Source organism: Sparus aurata, chromosome 16 (assembly GCF_900880675.1).
Source record: "Sparus aurata chromosome 16, fSpaAur1.1, whole genome shotgun sequence".
NCBI lineage: Eukaryota > Metazoa > Chordata > Actinopteri > Spariformes > Sparidae > Sparus > Sparus aurata.
In genome coordinates, this window is record NC_044202.1 from 29,941,866 (window position 1) to 29,955,707 (window position 13,842).

The window sequence follows — 13,842 nt, forward strand, 5'->3', positions numbered from 1 at the left end:
CTAGCTGATAACGTTAGCCGATGGCCCTGCACACTGAATGAATTGTTTATTTCACCTAAGTACAGAGGCTTGCTATGTGCTAGTGCTATGTTGTGTTATAAGTAACGTCATTAATGGTCAAACAACAGTCCACAGGCCAACTGTTGCCCGCAGCGCTGCCTGTTTAGCAGCAACAGATCATGCAGAGCCTGAGTCTATCTTCTCACACAGCCCAGTGGATTACTGCGGTCAAGCCAGCCGTACGTTGTTTTCTAGTGCGCGAATCTACTAACATTTACGGTAATCATAATGAAACCGCTCTGAAGAGCTGCTGGTAGTGACAGTTGGGCAGACTGCTGTCACACAGTCAGACCAGGGGCGGTTCTAGGGGCGGGGCCACAGGGGCATTGGCCCCAGCTGAAATCTGGTTGGCTCCCGGAAGTGCCCCTGTCCTGTCACTCATCTGTCCTTTGTCCAAGAGCAATGATCAGATGCAATTCCATCTCCAAACACGAGTGGCGCTAACGAGAATATTTTCAACGGACAACCGATGGCAGCCTACGTGTTGAGGAGTTTGTTGGTAAGTCATAAATCCCTATTTACTCACAGCCAGGGGCGTCGCTAGGAGTGCAAAACATCCGGGGCTTTAGCCCCGCGCAGAGTTGCCTCAGTTACTTTGAAAAAGTAATCTGATTACTGATTACTCCTTAAAACTCATTCGAAGCTTGATAGTACTTTGTCGCCAGCACAGAGTGAACAACAAACCTTAATATTCTCATCTTTAGCTGAGAGGAACTCAAAATAATGACTGTATTTCCAGCTAGAAAACGCGCATCTCTCTCCTCCCTCCATTGTTGTTGTGTTTGTGTCGCTGCGTGGTGTTACACGTGAGTTGTGCTTCTGCTGAAAATGTGACTTGTCGCAAACGTGACATCACTCCCCGAGACAAGAAGAAAACAAAAATATACATTTTTACTAAGGAAAATGACAAAACAATGATAGGTATCTTTAATCTGATTACAAATAAAGCTAATTTTCCCTCACTAGGCCTACTGAGTAATGTATACGTTAACGATATTATAGCCAAGACCTGCGCTGTGTGCATAGGCTATAAGAGCAGGTAGAACATTATAATTTCTTGGCTTTCTGCATTAGGCCTACAGGAGGCTTTGTGGGGTATTAAGAGACAAACATTGTCATTTAACATCGTCAATAAACCCACAAACGTAAAAATCTGCAGCATTTAATGTAATAACCCCACAAAGCACCACACAGTACAGTGGTAAAGAGCAGTGAGTACCAGAGATTAATGCATCCTTTTGTTTGGAGGAATGTTTCTGCAAGATGAAAGATGTACTTAATGTTTTCATGAAAACACGCTACCTGTGTATCTTTCCCAGGAATGTTTATGCTTTTGGGGCACCTGAGGCAGATAGTAAGTAAAAACATCTTGATATGGCATCTTAAACTTCCATATTGTATGGAATTATTTACAAAGAGTTGTAGCAGTGGAGGGATGTATGTTCATACAGTAGTATATAAAAGAACACTCTCCCCCTTATCAGGCAGCTTTCCGTCCTTCCCTAATGTCAATACATTACCTTCATTCATTTTGGCTAACCCAATCAACACAGTGACTCAACTTTTTTGTAACTCGGTTTAATGTATTAGTTCAATAAAAGTATTCTTTTACATTTCATTGAGAAGTGTCATACTATCCAGGAGAATGTGACTAACTATCCACTGTTAAAGGTCAGATTCATTCACAACACACATATCACATTATGTTAACAGGCTAGGTGTGATGTGATCTTGCCAACTTCTTCCTCCCCACACCCTTAGCATGAACTGTTGAAAAAGTGCTATTTCCTTTTCATGTGGTTAGCGTAATTAATGGCTTAGCAACTGTATTGTTATATCGTACAGTATTCCAAGGGCTAGTTGCCATTGATGCAGCAGTAGAGTTAGATTTAAAATTGATGTTTGGATTGAAATTTGGGCAATGGTGGTTACGTAGGCATACTGCCATCGATGGTAACTAGCCCCCACTATCTTCTATGGGTGCCAATAAGTCTGGCCCTTACTAACCTATTCAAGTCATTGGGCCCTGTTTTAACAGGACCTATTACCAGAGGACTACCAACACCATGTGTGTTCCTATGAGCCTTTAGGAGGAACAAATTTCAGAGCAAACCTATGCGTACAGCTGGCTAGGGAGGAAGAGGTTCAGAGGTGGTTAAAGGACTTTGAGAAATCCCCAGGCTTGACCTGGAGAAAGTTCATAACCTACCCTGATGCAGGGCAAGGGTCAAACAAGTATAGGGTTAGTAGTACACAGTCGACCCCCAACATCCCCTTAACGTTGTGTGTACTGTTTGTAATAATAACTTGTATCACGTTTGCTTTATGTTTTATGTTCTACTCATAAAATGACTTTTACATCATCTGCAGGTGGACTTAAAATGTCAGCACAACACCCGGGGAGGTGCTGGCAAGGTGACAAAAACACCTCCTGTTCTGCCACCATGTATTTAGTCCTGAAAAGGCAGTGCTTCACTAAAGGGAGAAAGTCAAGGTTAGTACTTGTCTTTGTTCCAATGATTGAGGACTGTGGTTGCTGAATTTGGTGTGTACTGGAGTGGACTAATTAATATACATCCATTTCATGGTAGGTCAGAAGATCCACATATCATGGAGGGATTCTTTTTCAAAATAAGTCTTTGAAATGAGCACAACCATTGGGTGTCATGTGCGGAGCACTGAAAAACTGGGATGTTTGGCCGGACACGTGCGACAAACTGCAGGCCCTGTTCCAGAATGGACACTCTCAAATTTGACCTGCAGGAGCAAGAGGGGGAGAACTACATATATGCTGCTGCAGATCGCTCTGTCTGCCCCGATCTCCAGTTCTGCTACAGCTGGGGGGTGAGCAGGGGGTAATAGGCATAAATAAAGAGCCCCATTCAAAACTCCCATTGAGACTTCGGTCTCCTATAACTCAGCCCCAGAAACACGTATTATCACAGGACTGGTCTGTCACTGACACGTATGCATTGTTGCCCTGAACACAGAAACATATGATGGTGAGTGGTTCCTGGGCCAGGTTAAAGGAGAAGAAATTCTCCCCATTTAAAGGCCCCGTAGTTTTTTGTAAACAGTGGGGGGATTTTTGAGATACAAAGTTGGTTTTGGCATAAAAGTTATTGTCTTGATTATGTTATGTTAATAAATTGCAGTCGGCTCTAGCAACCTTCAGTAAGGGCCCAGGTATCAAGAGCCAATACCGAAGACTGAAGGGATACCGTCAAACAACGACCCAAACTGGGGTCCAGCCAGCAGCTGTAGCCCGCAGAAAGGTGGCATTGGGTGGGAGAAGGGCCTTAATACCAGGATGACCCACAAAGAAAAAGGGGTGCTCCTCATTGTTTGGCCCACTGTGTGGACTTAAACATGTCCCTTGGTGGAACACATGCTCAACATGGCGCCGCTCCAGGTGGCTGCCTGTAGCTGCAGCTCCCGTCGTGTTTTTTGTTTTTTTGTTTTTCGGATCAATCACAACTTGTTCATGAAAGTTGTGACAATGGCTGGGTAAGTTGTTCTCCGCGTTCTTCTGTTACTTTTTCTAATATTTGTAGTAGTTGTAGTAGTAGTGCCGGTAGTAGTGGGCATTGTTTACACGTGTGAACAGCTGATTGCGCTGTGTAAGCCTGTGCTGCTGCCCGGAGACAGACCTGTGGTCCCGCAGGAGTTACGGAGGAGACGTTGGGGCTGCAGGTCTGGAGCCAAACAGAGGGAGAAATGGAGAAGACATAAGCCAGCGGTCCTGGCGATATAATGGGAAATGTGAGGTCTCTGGGGAATAAAACAGACAAACTTTCAGCGCTCGTGAAGACCCAGAGGGAATACCGTGAGTGTAGCATATTTTGCTTGGCTGCACTCGCACATCCCGGACAACAGCGTGGAGGTTCCTGGTTACAGTTTGGTACGGGGATACAGAGACTGTTTCAAAAGTCGGAAGAAGAAGGGTGGCGGGCTTGCACTTTATGTGAGTGAGAGGTGGTGCAATCCCGGACATGTCAACGTGAAGGAACGGCTCTGTACCCCGGACACTGAACTACTGGCTGTTGAAATGCGCCTGTGTTATTTTCCAAGGGAGTTCATGTCCACCGTTGTTATAGCTGTTTACATCCCCCCGTCAGCTGATGTAGCGGTGGCCTGTGAAGTCATCAGCTCCGCTGCTGCTAAACTACAGACTGAACACCCAGATGTATTCATGGTTATTACAGGTGATTTTAATCATGCCTCACTGGACAAAACTTTAAATAACTTTCACCAATATGTTGACTGCCCCACAAGAGACAATAAAATGCTGGATCTCCTGTATGCTAATGCCATGGATGCATATGACACCACAGCCCTTCCCCCCCTCGGCAGGTCAGACAGCAACTTGGTCATGATGACTCCTAGGTATGTTCCCCTTGTGAGAAGGCAGCCTGTGCACACCAGGACGGTGAGGAGAAGCTGCAGGTGATGGGAGTTGATGACACAGTGATCTCCTGGATTACTGACTACTTGATAGGCAGGCCACAGTTTGTCCGTCTGGGCAGTGTTCTGTCTGACGTGGTGGTCAGTGATACAGGAGCTCCACAGGGAGCTACGCTTTCACCCTTCCTCTTCACCTTATATACCACTGACTTTCAGCACAACTCTAAGTCATGTCACCTGCAGAAATTTTCGGACGACTCAGCTGTTGTCAGGTGTATAAGGGAAGGGTGGAGGGTGAGTACAGGACACTGGTAGACGGCTCAGAGCGTAGAGTGGTCCGAACAGAATTATCTGAGGCTGAATGTCGACAAGACCAGAGAGAGGGTGATCAACTTCAGTAGGAAGAAGATGCCTTCGCAGCCACTACGGATCAGAGGGGAGGTGGTGGAAGAGGTGGAGGACTACAGATACCTGGGAGTGGTGATCAACAACGGACTGGACTGGAAATCAAATACCGAGGCTGTGTACAGGAAGGGGATGAGCAGACTCTATTTCCTGAGGAAGCTGAGATCCTTCAACGTGTGCAGCAAGATGTTGGAGATCTTTTACCCGTCTGTTGTTGCCAGTGCCATTTTCTTTGCTGCTGTGTGTTGGGTCTGCAGCTTCAGAGCCAGTGACATGAACAGACTTGATAAAATCATCAAGAAGGCTGGCTCTGTACTTGGTCTCAGGTTGGAGTCTTTTGAGACAGTGGTGGAGAGGAGAACGCTGAATAAACTGTTTCCATCATGGACAATGATCAGCACCCTCTCCATCACACAGTAGACAGACAACGGAGCACCTTCTCTGACAGACTGCTCCAGCTCCGCTGTCGAAGGGACAGATACAGGAAATCTTTCCTGCCACATGCCATCACAATGTACAATACAGCTAAAAATCTCTACGCATTTTGGTTTTATACACTCTGTTCACCACACCTTATATTTCATCTTGCACTACAATTATTCTGCGTATTTATACACTTTTATACATTTTGTAAATTTTTGTATATTACTTTTTTCTATTGCTATTTAATATGTCTAGGTTGTTCCTCTTATTTCATTGTGTTGTTATTGTCTCTGTGGGTAATTCTGCTGCTACACCGTAATTTCCCAGCTTGGGATCAATAGTCTATCCATCCAACCATCCATCCATCTATCCAACACACTAGTCTAAGTCTTGTCTGTAAATACATGTCATGTCTAAAGTCTGTATGAAATATAAATCTGTAAATATATATCTTTTGGAGTTTCTGAGTTGATTGGTGGAAATAATAATTCTGTAAATACATGTCATGTCCAAAGTCTGTATGAAATATAAATCTGTAAATACATGTCTTTTGGAGTTTCTGAATTGAAATATGCCGTCATTCGCTGGATCACCCATTCAGACGAGATACCTACAAAGCGTTCAGGACAGCAGGGTCGCATTGTTTATCCACATAATAGTTTTAATTTCTGCAAATGCCATGTTTCGTATTTGTTGTGTTACGACCCAGCTCGTGGGGAAAAGGGAAGCAACATGAACCAGAATGTTTTTGGTAAAATTGCAAGTTATTCATTTGCAGGATTTACAAAAGGAACGGGAAAAAGGGCTGTTGGATGCTGCTTAACTCAAAGAAATAAATATAACTTAAAGAGGTCTCTCCAAAACAAGAGACAGCCACTAGCTACTTACAAAACAATTAATCAGTTTCAACAATAATCAAAATACAAAATAAGCAGCACCCTCCAAACCTAGTGTGTCTAACAACATGAACCTAGAGGTGTCCGGTTGGTGTCAGTAAACCCCACTAAAATCCTTGCCCAATTTTCTTACCACAGTTCACAGGTTGAGATAACACAGGAAACACAAAGAGCACTACATACATGAGGCCAGTTGATCAAAAGGGCTCCATCACAACTGAGGGCAGCTATTTAAATAGGGGGATGGTCTGGAAGGCGGTAGATGGTTGGAGGAAATTGGCAGACGCCGCACCAATCAGATCACCGGCGGAACCAGGAAGTAGGCAGGTCTCGCGCCAGCCAATCCTCGGCAAGGGATCGCACTATAGACATAATATACATAGACGCCTCATAGACTGACGCTGCCTATTGGAGCTGACGTATCAGTGTATGGAGGACTAAACCTGACATAAGTATAAATAAATAAATAAATGCATAAATGCATAAATAAATACATAAATAAATAAATACATAAATAAATGCTGAAATAAACAAATGTATAAATAAATAAATGCATAAATAAATGAAAAAAAAAATTAATGCTGAAATAAATGTATGAATAAATAAATAAAAGTATAAATGCTTTTTATTTATTTCTATATTTCTGTTCACCTACATTTATTTATTTCTGTATTTCTCTTCACCTACATTTATTTATTTCTGTATTTCTGTTCACCTACATTTACTTATTTCTGTATTTCTGTGTCCATATGTAAATGAGGAGGTAGGAGGTCCTAACCTCAGTCAAGAGTAGGGCTGGGCGATATATCGATATAAAACTTATATCGATATATTTTTGAAATGTGATATGGAATTAGACCATATCGCATACATCGATATAATTCAAATTTGCGCTGTGATCCTTGCTCCGGGCAAACTGCTGACCCGGAGCTCTCTGCACTGCTCCCCCCGCCCCTCCTCCTTCATGCACAGAGAGGGGAGGGGCTGGAACAGACACTCCGGCACTCTTCAACAAACACTTTGGTGGCCGCCGTTGCCCCACACTTTGGCCTTGATACCCCGTGAAAAAATATCATCGCACGGCCACCAGTCAGCGTAGCGGGCTTGCCTTTAATTACAGCCACCTGAGTGCACAGTAGTCACTCACAGTAACTTCAGTGAGTCCGCGGTTCGCGCAGGTGGAGTCTCATCATCACGATGATCTCACGTGAAAGCCTCTCAAACAGCAGCAGCGTCTCAAAACAGAAGAACGAAACTTACAGCAAAGAGAGCGAGCTCAGCCGGTTTTGACATGATACGTAACTGACGTATGTGGTAGGATTCAGTCCGGTAAAGTTGGAAATATATTCACAGATTCGAACTTCCCGGATCAATAACTCATAAGGGAAACCTTGTTAAACCCCACTGACGGCTCTTTCCTACCGTAGTACGGTAGACAACGAGCTACAACCGTATGTTAATCAAAACGAGCGTCTGGACATTAACTCTGGTCTGTATGGTCAGCCAGCTGTGAGACGAGGGCGCAGGGACCGTCTACAAAGTGAAACACTGAAAAGAGAAACTACAAAAAATATTCAATAACTTCACTATTATTCAGAGTGTAGTGCCACCAAAATCACTCCACACATCAGTGGTCTCCTGCTGGTTATTCTACAATTTTTTTGTTTGGAAAAAATGTGCTTTGCCATAATTTTGGGTAATTTCTATTTGGGAGAAATATTCAATAACACTAATATTCAGTAAGGTGTCACAAAACTCACCTCACTCTAACCCTACTTAAAAAAAACTGTTTTGTAATGTAACATTAACTTGATATTGGCATTTAAAAAATGTTTTAATACATAATCCATGTCTTATTATAAATTAGGATGTTATGGTATCAGTCTGAAAGGTAAATCAACACATTTTACTCAGTGGCCTTTGTGCCCCTGACAAAAAAAAAAAAAAGTGAAGGCCAAATGGACTTGCCCCTAAAATGACGAAATTCCCACCCACATGTCATATTTGGCTTTGATTTTGACTGAACATTTGCTCTCACTTTGCATAAAAATATCGGGATATATATTGTATATCGATATTCAGCCTAAATATATCGGGATATGACTATTAGTCCATATCGCCCAGCCCTAGTCAAGAGCATGATTGGTCAAATCGGAGAGCCAGACAAAAGCAAACGATTCCTGATCCCAAGCCTCGCTCTCTGTAACATTGTAAAATAGCTCCAGTTAGCTTAATGGCCTCGAACAGTGTGACAGGTTAACTGGCGTTCGTTTTAACTTGCGAGGGTCCCAGATGTGCTGGTGGTGTGGTTTGAGAATCCTGTCCTGAGAGAGAGGGGTCCTCAACCATGTCCGCTAACCAGAAAAAAAACATTCTGCTCATCGCTCCAAGTCATGTATATGTGTATTCGTTTTGACGTGGCTTGAACACTTCTATCCACATGGAGATGCCGGGGCTGCGACTTGCAAACCACTGTTAGATGAGCACTACAGAGCACAAATCGTCCAAAAGTGCATGTTGTCGGTCTCATATCTTTGTCGTGAATCTCTGTACTCTCAAACAACTTATGTGTGGAACAGTATTAAGCATTTGTTCACGCCGCGCGGCTCGAGAGCAGCGTGGACACTGCTGTTAGCTCTTATGTTAGCTGTTAGCGTTTAGCTGTTGGCTGATCGCTGTAGCGCTGAGAGCGTAACGTCCAGGTTAACTGTTGACACATGTAACCATTGAGAGTGAGATACATGTCTGGGCTTTCCTATGAACCATTGTCTCTACTGGTGTTTGTATCACAGGTTGATCTGGACGTCTCACGATTTGCCACAGCTGACTGACCACACGCTGAGCTCGGGCTGGATGTCAACGTACTCTGCAGACTGTTTGACCAGCAGGCTGTATGACAGTGTACAGTTTTCACACTGACTTAGCTTCAGCTTAATAATGATGTATGCGGCTCGGAACGATGGCTTTAAGTAACCATTTGAACGCAGTGCGGAATGAAAAATACCTGATGGTAACTGGTGTCACAAGGTAACCTGGACGCTGCGCTACAGCATGCAGCTAACAGGGGTCTCCACGCCGCTCTCGAGCTGCTTGGCGTGAACAAATGCCTCAACATTCACGTCAAAGATATGAGACCGACAACATGCACTTTTGGACGATTTGTGCTCTGTAGCGCGCGTCTAGAACACACATATACATGACTTGGAGCGATGAGCAGAATGTTTTTCCTGGTTAGAGGACATGCTGAGGACCCCTCTCTCTCCAGACGGGATTCTCAAACCCCACCACCAGCACACCTGGGACCCTCGCAAGTTAAAATGAACGCCAGACAAATTCATTACTAAACCAGAGCTACATGAACAAATGTCAACAACTTCAGCTAACAGTTAGCTAAGCGGGCTTGCTGGTAGCCAGTAAAATTCCGGTACAGTGTACAGGAATCAGCGCTGCTAGTAAGGCAGAAGTAGTAGACCCTCATCGAGCACACTCCTGTAACCAATCATGCTCTTGACTGAGGTTCGGACTTCCTACCTCCTCTTTTACATATGGACACAGAAATACATAAATGTAGGTGAACAGAAATAAAAAAAAATGTAGGTGAACAGAAATACAGAAATAAATAAATGTAGGTGAACAGAAATGTAGAAATAAATAAAAAGCATTCATTCTTTTATTTATTTATTTATACATTTATTTCAGCATTTATTTATTTATTCATTTATTTATGCATTTATTTATTTATACATTTATTTATTTATCTCAGCATTTATTTATCTCAGCATTTATTTGTGTATGTATGTATTTATGTATTTATTTATTTATTTATTTATTTATTTATACTTATGTCAGGTTTAGTCCTCCATATCAGCGGGGCCACCATCTTGGATGGGTCCCCAATGCGCCCCCCCTGCATTTATTTCTACTAAGATAGGTGTATCCCCAACTACAATAATCATAACTACCTGAATTTTTACCGGATTTTGACACGGTTACAACGGCAGAGATTTAGTTATGATACAGGGCGCTGTCACAAAAATTATTTTAAAAAATAAAATAAATCTTACTTGTGAAAGGTAATCCCTCGCGATCTGGTAACAATACTGCGCTGGTTATTGCAACCGTAAACTGCACAAAATACCGGCATAGTTGCCCGCTCTCCGTTGATTCCAATTGACTCTAGTGCTAGCTTAGAGTGAGGAGACCCAACCAAGATGGCGGCAATGCTGGATTACATTCCAGCCCGACATGAGGCATCTACGTATATTATGTCTATGGATCGCACATCCTGCTTAACATGACACAGCTGCACAACACAGATACACATGCCCAGATAACAGAGGAGGCCGTAACAGTTGTGTTCTGCTGCGCTGTCAATAGAGAAAACGTCTCTCTACACCAGGGGTACTCAAATACAAATCTTAAAGGGCCACAAAGATTTTTTTCAATGACTCAAAGGTCCATGTATTAAGGTCGGTCAGGCCACATGCAATAATACTGTAATATTCATAATAAAACGTCCTTTTCATTCAAAACAAGAAAAATACAAACTAAGATAAAATGTCATTTCCATTTTAACATAAATTAAAATACATAGTTGAATATTTCCTCTTTTTGTTTGCCTTCAAACATTGTGTCCATCACTTCAGTCATGCATTATTTTATTATTTCTGCATCTGAGAATGGCTTCTTGTGCTTACCCAAAGTCCACACCACTCTAAGTGAGCACTCTGTTGCTTTTTGTTGTTGTGTCATAGATGTGACAAGAATCCTGCTTGCAGCCTGATATGACGATTTCAGTGCATTTATTTGTGTTGTGCTTACCTCTGAATTTTGAGGAAATGCCTCTTCAAAATTCCTATGCTTCGTCTCACAATGCCGTTTCAAATTGGAAATCTTCATCACAGCTTCTCCTGGCATATTTTAACGCCCCTTGTGGACTGTGGCACAATGACTCTTGGGTATTCTGTTGGTGTAATTATGTCTCGCTAATGTGTTTGTGAATAAGATATGTAATATGGTTGTGGGTTAATTCACGTCGTTTGTTCTGTGGTTAAATGGGGTTGAGTTTTAACAAGGATGATAAAAATGTTGGCACCGAGAGTGAAAGGGTGTTTGCCAGGAGAGAGTCCCCGTCTGTAAAGCTATTGATTTGTGCAAAAAAACATGATAAGTCTTTGACTAGAGCTTGTCAAACTTCAATTGGCTATGTCATCATTACTGTTGTAGTTTGAGATACGTGGATCTTGTCCTGGTTGGAGGGAGAATTAATGCAAATTTAAATTCCTTATGACTTTGAGTTGCCGGTTTTCACTGTCTACTTTCTTTTTTAGCAGTTTATTTTGAACACGCTATTGTCAATCTCTTACAACCAGCAAAATGTGAATACGTGAACTGCTCCGAAAATGAAAGTAAAAGTTAAAAATTGCGCTCGCAGCAGTGAGTGACCCAGCTGTCTGTGTATCGTTGGCATGGAGACAAGTCCCAGTATACACATGCTGACCCAACCAGAACACCTGGTGAAGGAATAACAGTTCAGGGGCCACAAACAGGAGGCCGGCGGGCCGCCTATTGAGGACTGCTGCTCTACGCTGTCTGTGAGCACCAGCCAATCATGTAGCGCCTTCAGATGACGGCTCCTCATGAATATTTATGAGGTTCCCAGACTTCTCCTACGAAAAAATATCGCCTGCGGTGGACCGTATTTAGTCAGCGACCGTATTTACCCGACGTACAAACATACACATTTTTAAGAAAAAAGTAAAATAAAGCTCATAACTCACCATTCAGAAACGTCTTGCTGCAGTCTACATTAAACAACTTATTCGCTAGCTCCTTCTTGTTCAGGGTCCGACTGTGGTTCAAACATATACGGTTGGACCGCAAAGTTTGCTCCAGCAGCCATGTTTCTCCCAGGGTTCACGCTCACTGTTGTCATGGTAGCATGAGCGTGCCGGCGTCGGCACACCTCCCGGAAGAAGTGGGTGGATTACCTGCGTCTCATTTGCATTTAAAGAGACAGGGGCTGTGTCCTAAATCACCCACTCATTCCCTTCTCCCTAGTCACTACATAGGGAGTCCAACATAATGCACTATATAGTGAGCTCAACGGCAGAAGGAAAAAGGCACTTTCAGACACTACTCAGGCACCGTCAATGACGTCATACATCAACCCTGGTTGTGGACTATCCATAATAAATATTTATTATATAATGAGTATTTAAAAGGATTACCGTCAATAATGCGTCAGAACCAATTATATAAAAAAATATTATATACATGTACACTACTCACAATAAGTTAGGGATGTTGTTATTTACATGAGTGCTTTTCCTATTTGGTCTGAATTGTAATGAAATAATTAAAAGTTCCCTTTGATATTACTAATAATGAATGAGAAGAAACACCATTTTCATTAGTTTAATATTTATTACCCCAAAAATTTAGACAATAACAAGGATAGCCCCAAATAACAAAAATTGACAATGTCAGTAGCGGGTGTTTCCACCATTTGCTGCATGACAGCGACGTCTCATGCTCCTCACTAGCCTCATGATGTTGTTCTGAGGCAATGGGTTCCACTCCTCCACAAGTGCTACACGCAGTTCTGCCAGGTCACGTGGGGGTGGGGTACGATCATCCAGTCTCTGCTTCAGCTGGTCCCAGACGTGCTCTATGGGGTTCAGGTCAGGGGACATTGCTGGCCATACCATATGAGGCACTCCGACTTCCTGAAGTCGAGCTGTGACAATTCTGGCACGATGTGGTGGAGCATTATCATCCATGAACAGAAAGTTGGGGGTGTGCTGGCACAATTGGGGGATGATGATGGGTTCTATGATGTCTATGAGGTAAGAACGTGCAGTGACTGAGCCATCTACAATAACCAAATCTGTTTTGCACTGACTGGTGATGCCTGCCCAGACCGTTGCACCTCCTCCACCAAAGGGAACCCTGGGGACCATGTTGACCTAGGCGTATCGCTCACCTTGCCTTCTCCAGCAACGCTGACGACCATCATTTCTGTGCAAGGTGACCCGACACTCATCAGTGAACAGGACGGTAGACCACTGCTGCATTGTCCAGGTCACATGGTCTTCTGCTCACTGCAAACATACACAGCGGTGTCTTGGTGTCAGTGGAGTCACCTGCAACGGTCGTCTGGCATTCAAGCCAAAGCGGTGGAGTCAGTTTCGAATGGTTTGTCTGGAAACCCTAGTACCCCTCACATCTCGTAACTACTGGTCATCGTTGCGGTCTGTCACTCGTGGGGCTCCACTCCTGGGTCTGTCACGAACTCTGCCAGTAGTTCTGTGTCGTGATGCAAGTCTGCTGATGACACTTTGAGACACACCAAGTTCACGAGCAACATCTGACTGCCTGCCACCGATCCGAAGGCGCGCTACGGCCAGGTGGCGCTGCTCGTCCGTTAAGTGACGTCGTGTGTTCATGGCTGTCTGAATGATGAACTTGGAATGACTTACTGACAATACCAGCTTTTTATACCCACAGAATGTTGAAATTGATGCCACATTAAAAAGGGTTGTCTTTTAGTTTTTTGGTATTGGCCCCAATATGTAAGGCACACTGTAAGGCACACTGTACACAGTGAGATATAGTGAGCTCAACGGATCCAAATATAAACCGCCAAATATAA

The 13,842-nt window shown here is 43.3% G+C and overlaps 1 long non-coding RNA gene across 1 annotated transcript; it reads left to right on the forward strand.

Moving 5' to 3' along the window:
• Positions 1-992: 992 nt before the first annotated feature.
• LOC115566464 (uncharacterized) lies at positions 993-5,836 on the forward strand. The gene is made up of 2 exons (XR_003980990.1): positions 993-2,554; positions 2,652-5,836. It is a non-coding gene; the product is annotated as an uncharacterized LOC115566464 (long non-coding RNA).
• The last annotated feature ends 8,006 nt before the right edge of the window (positions 5,837-13,842 follow it).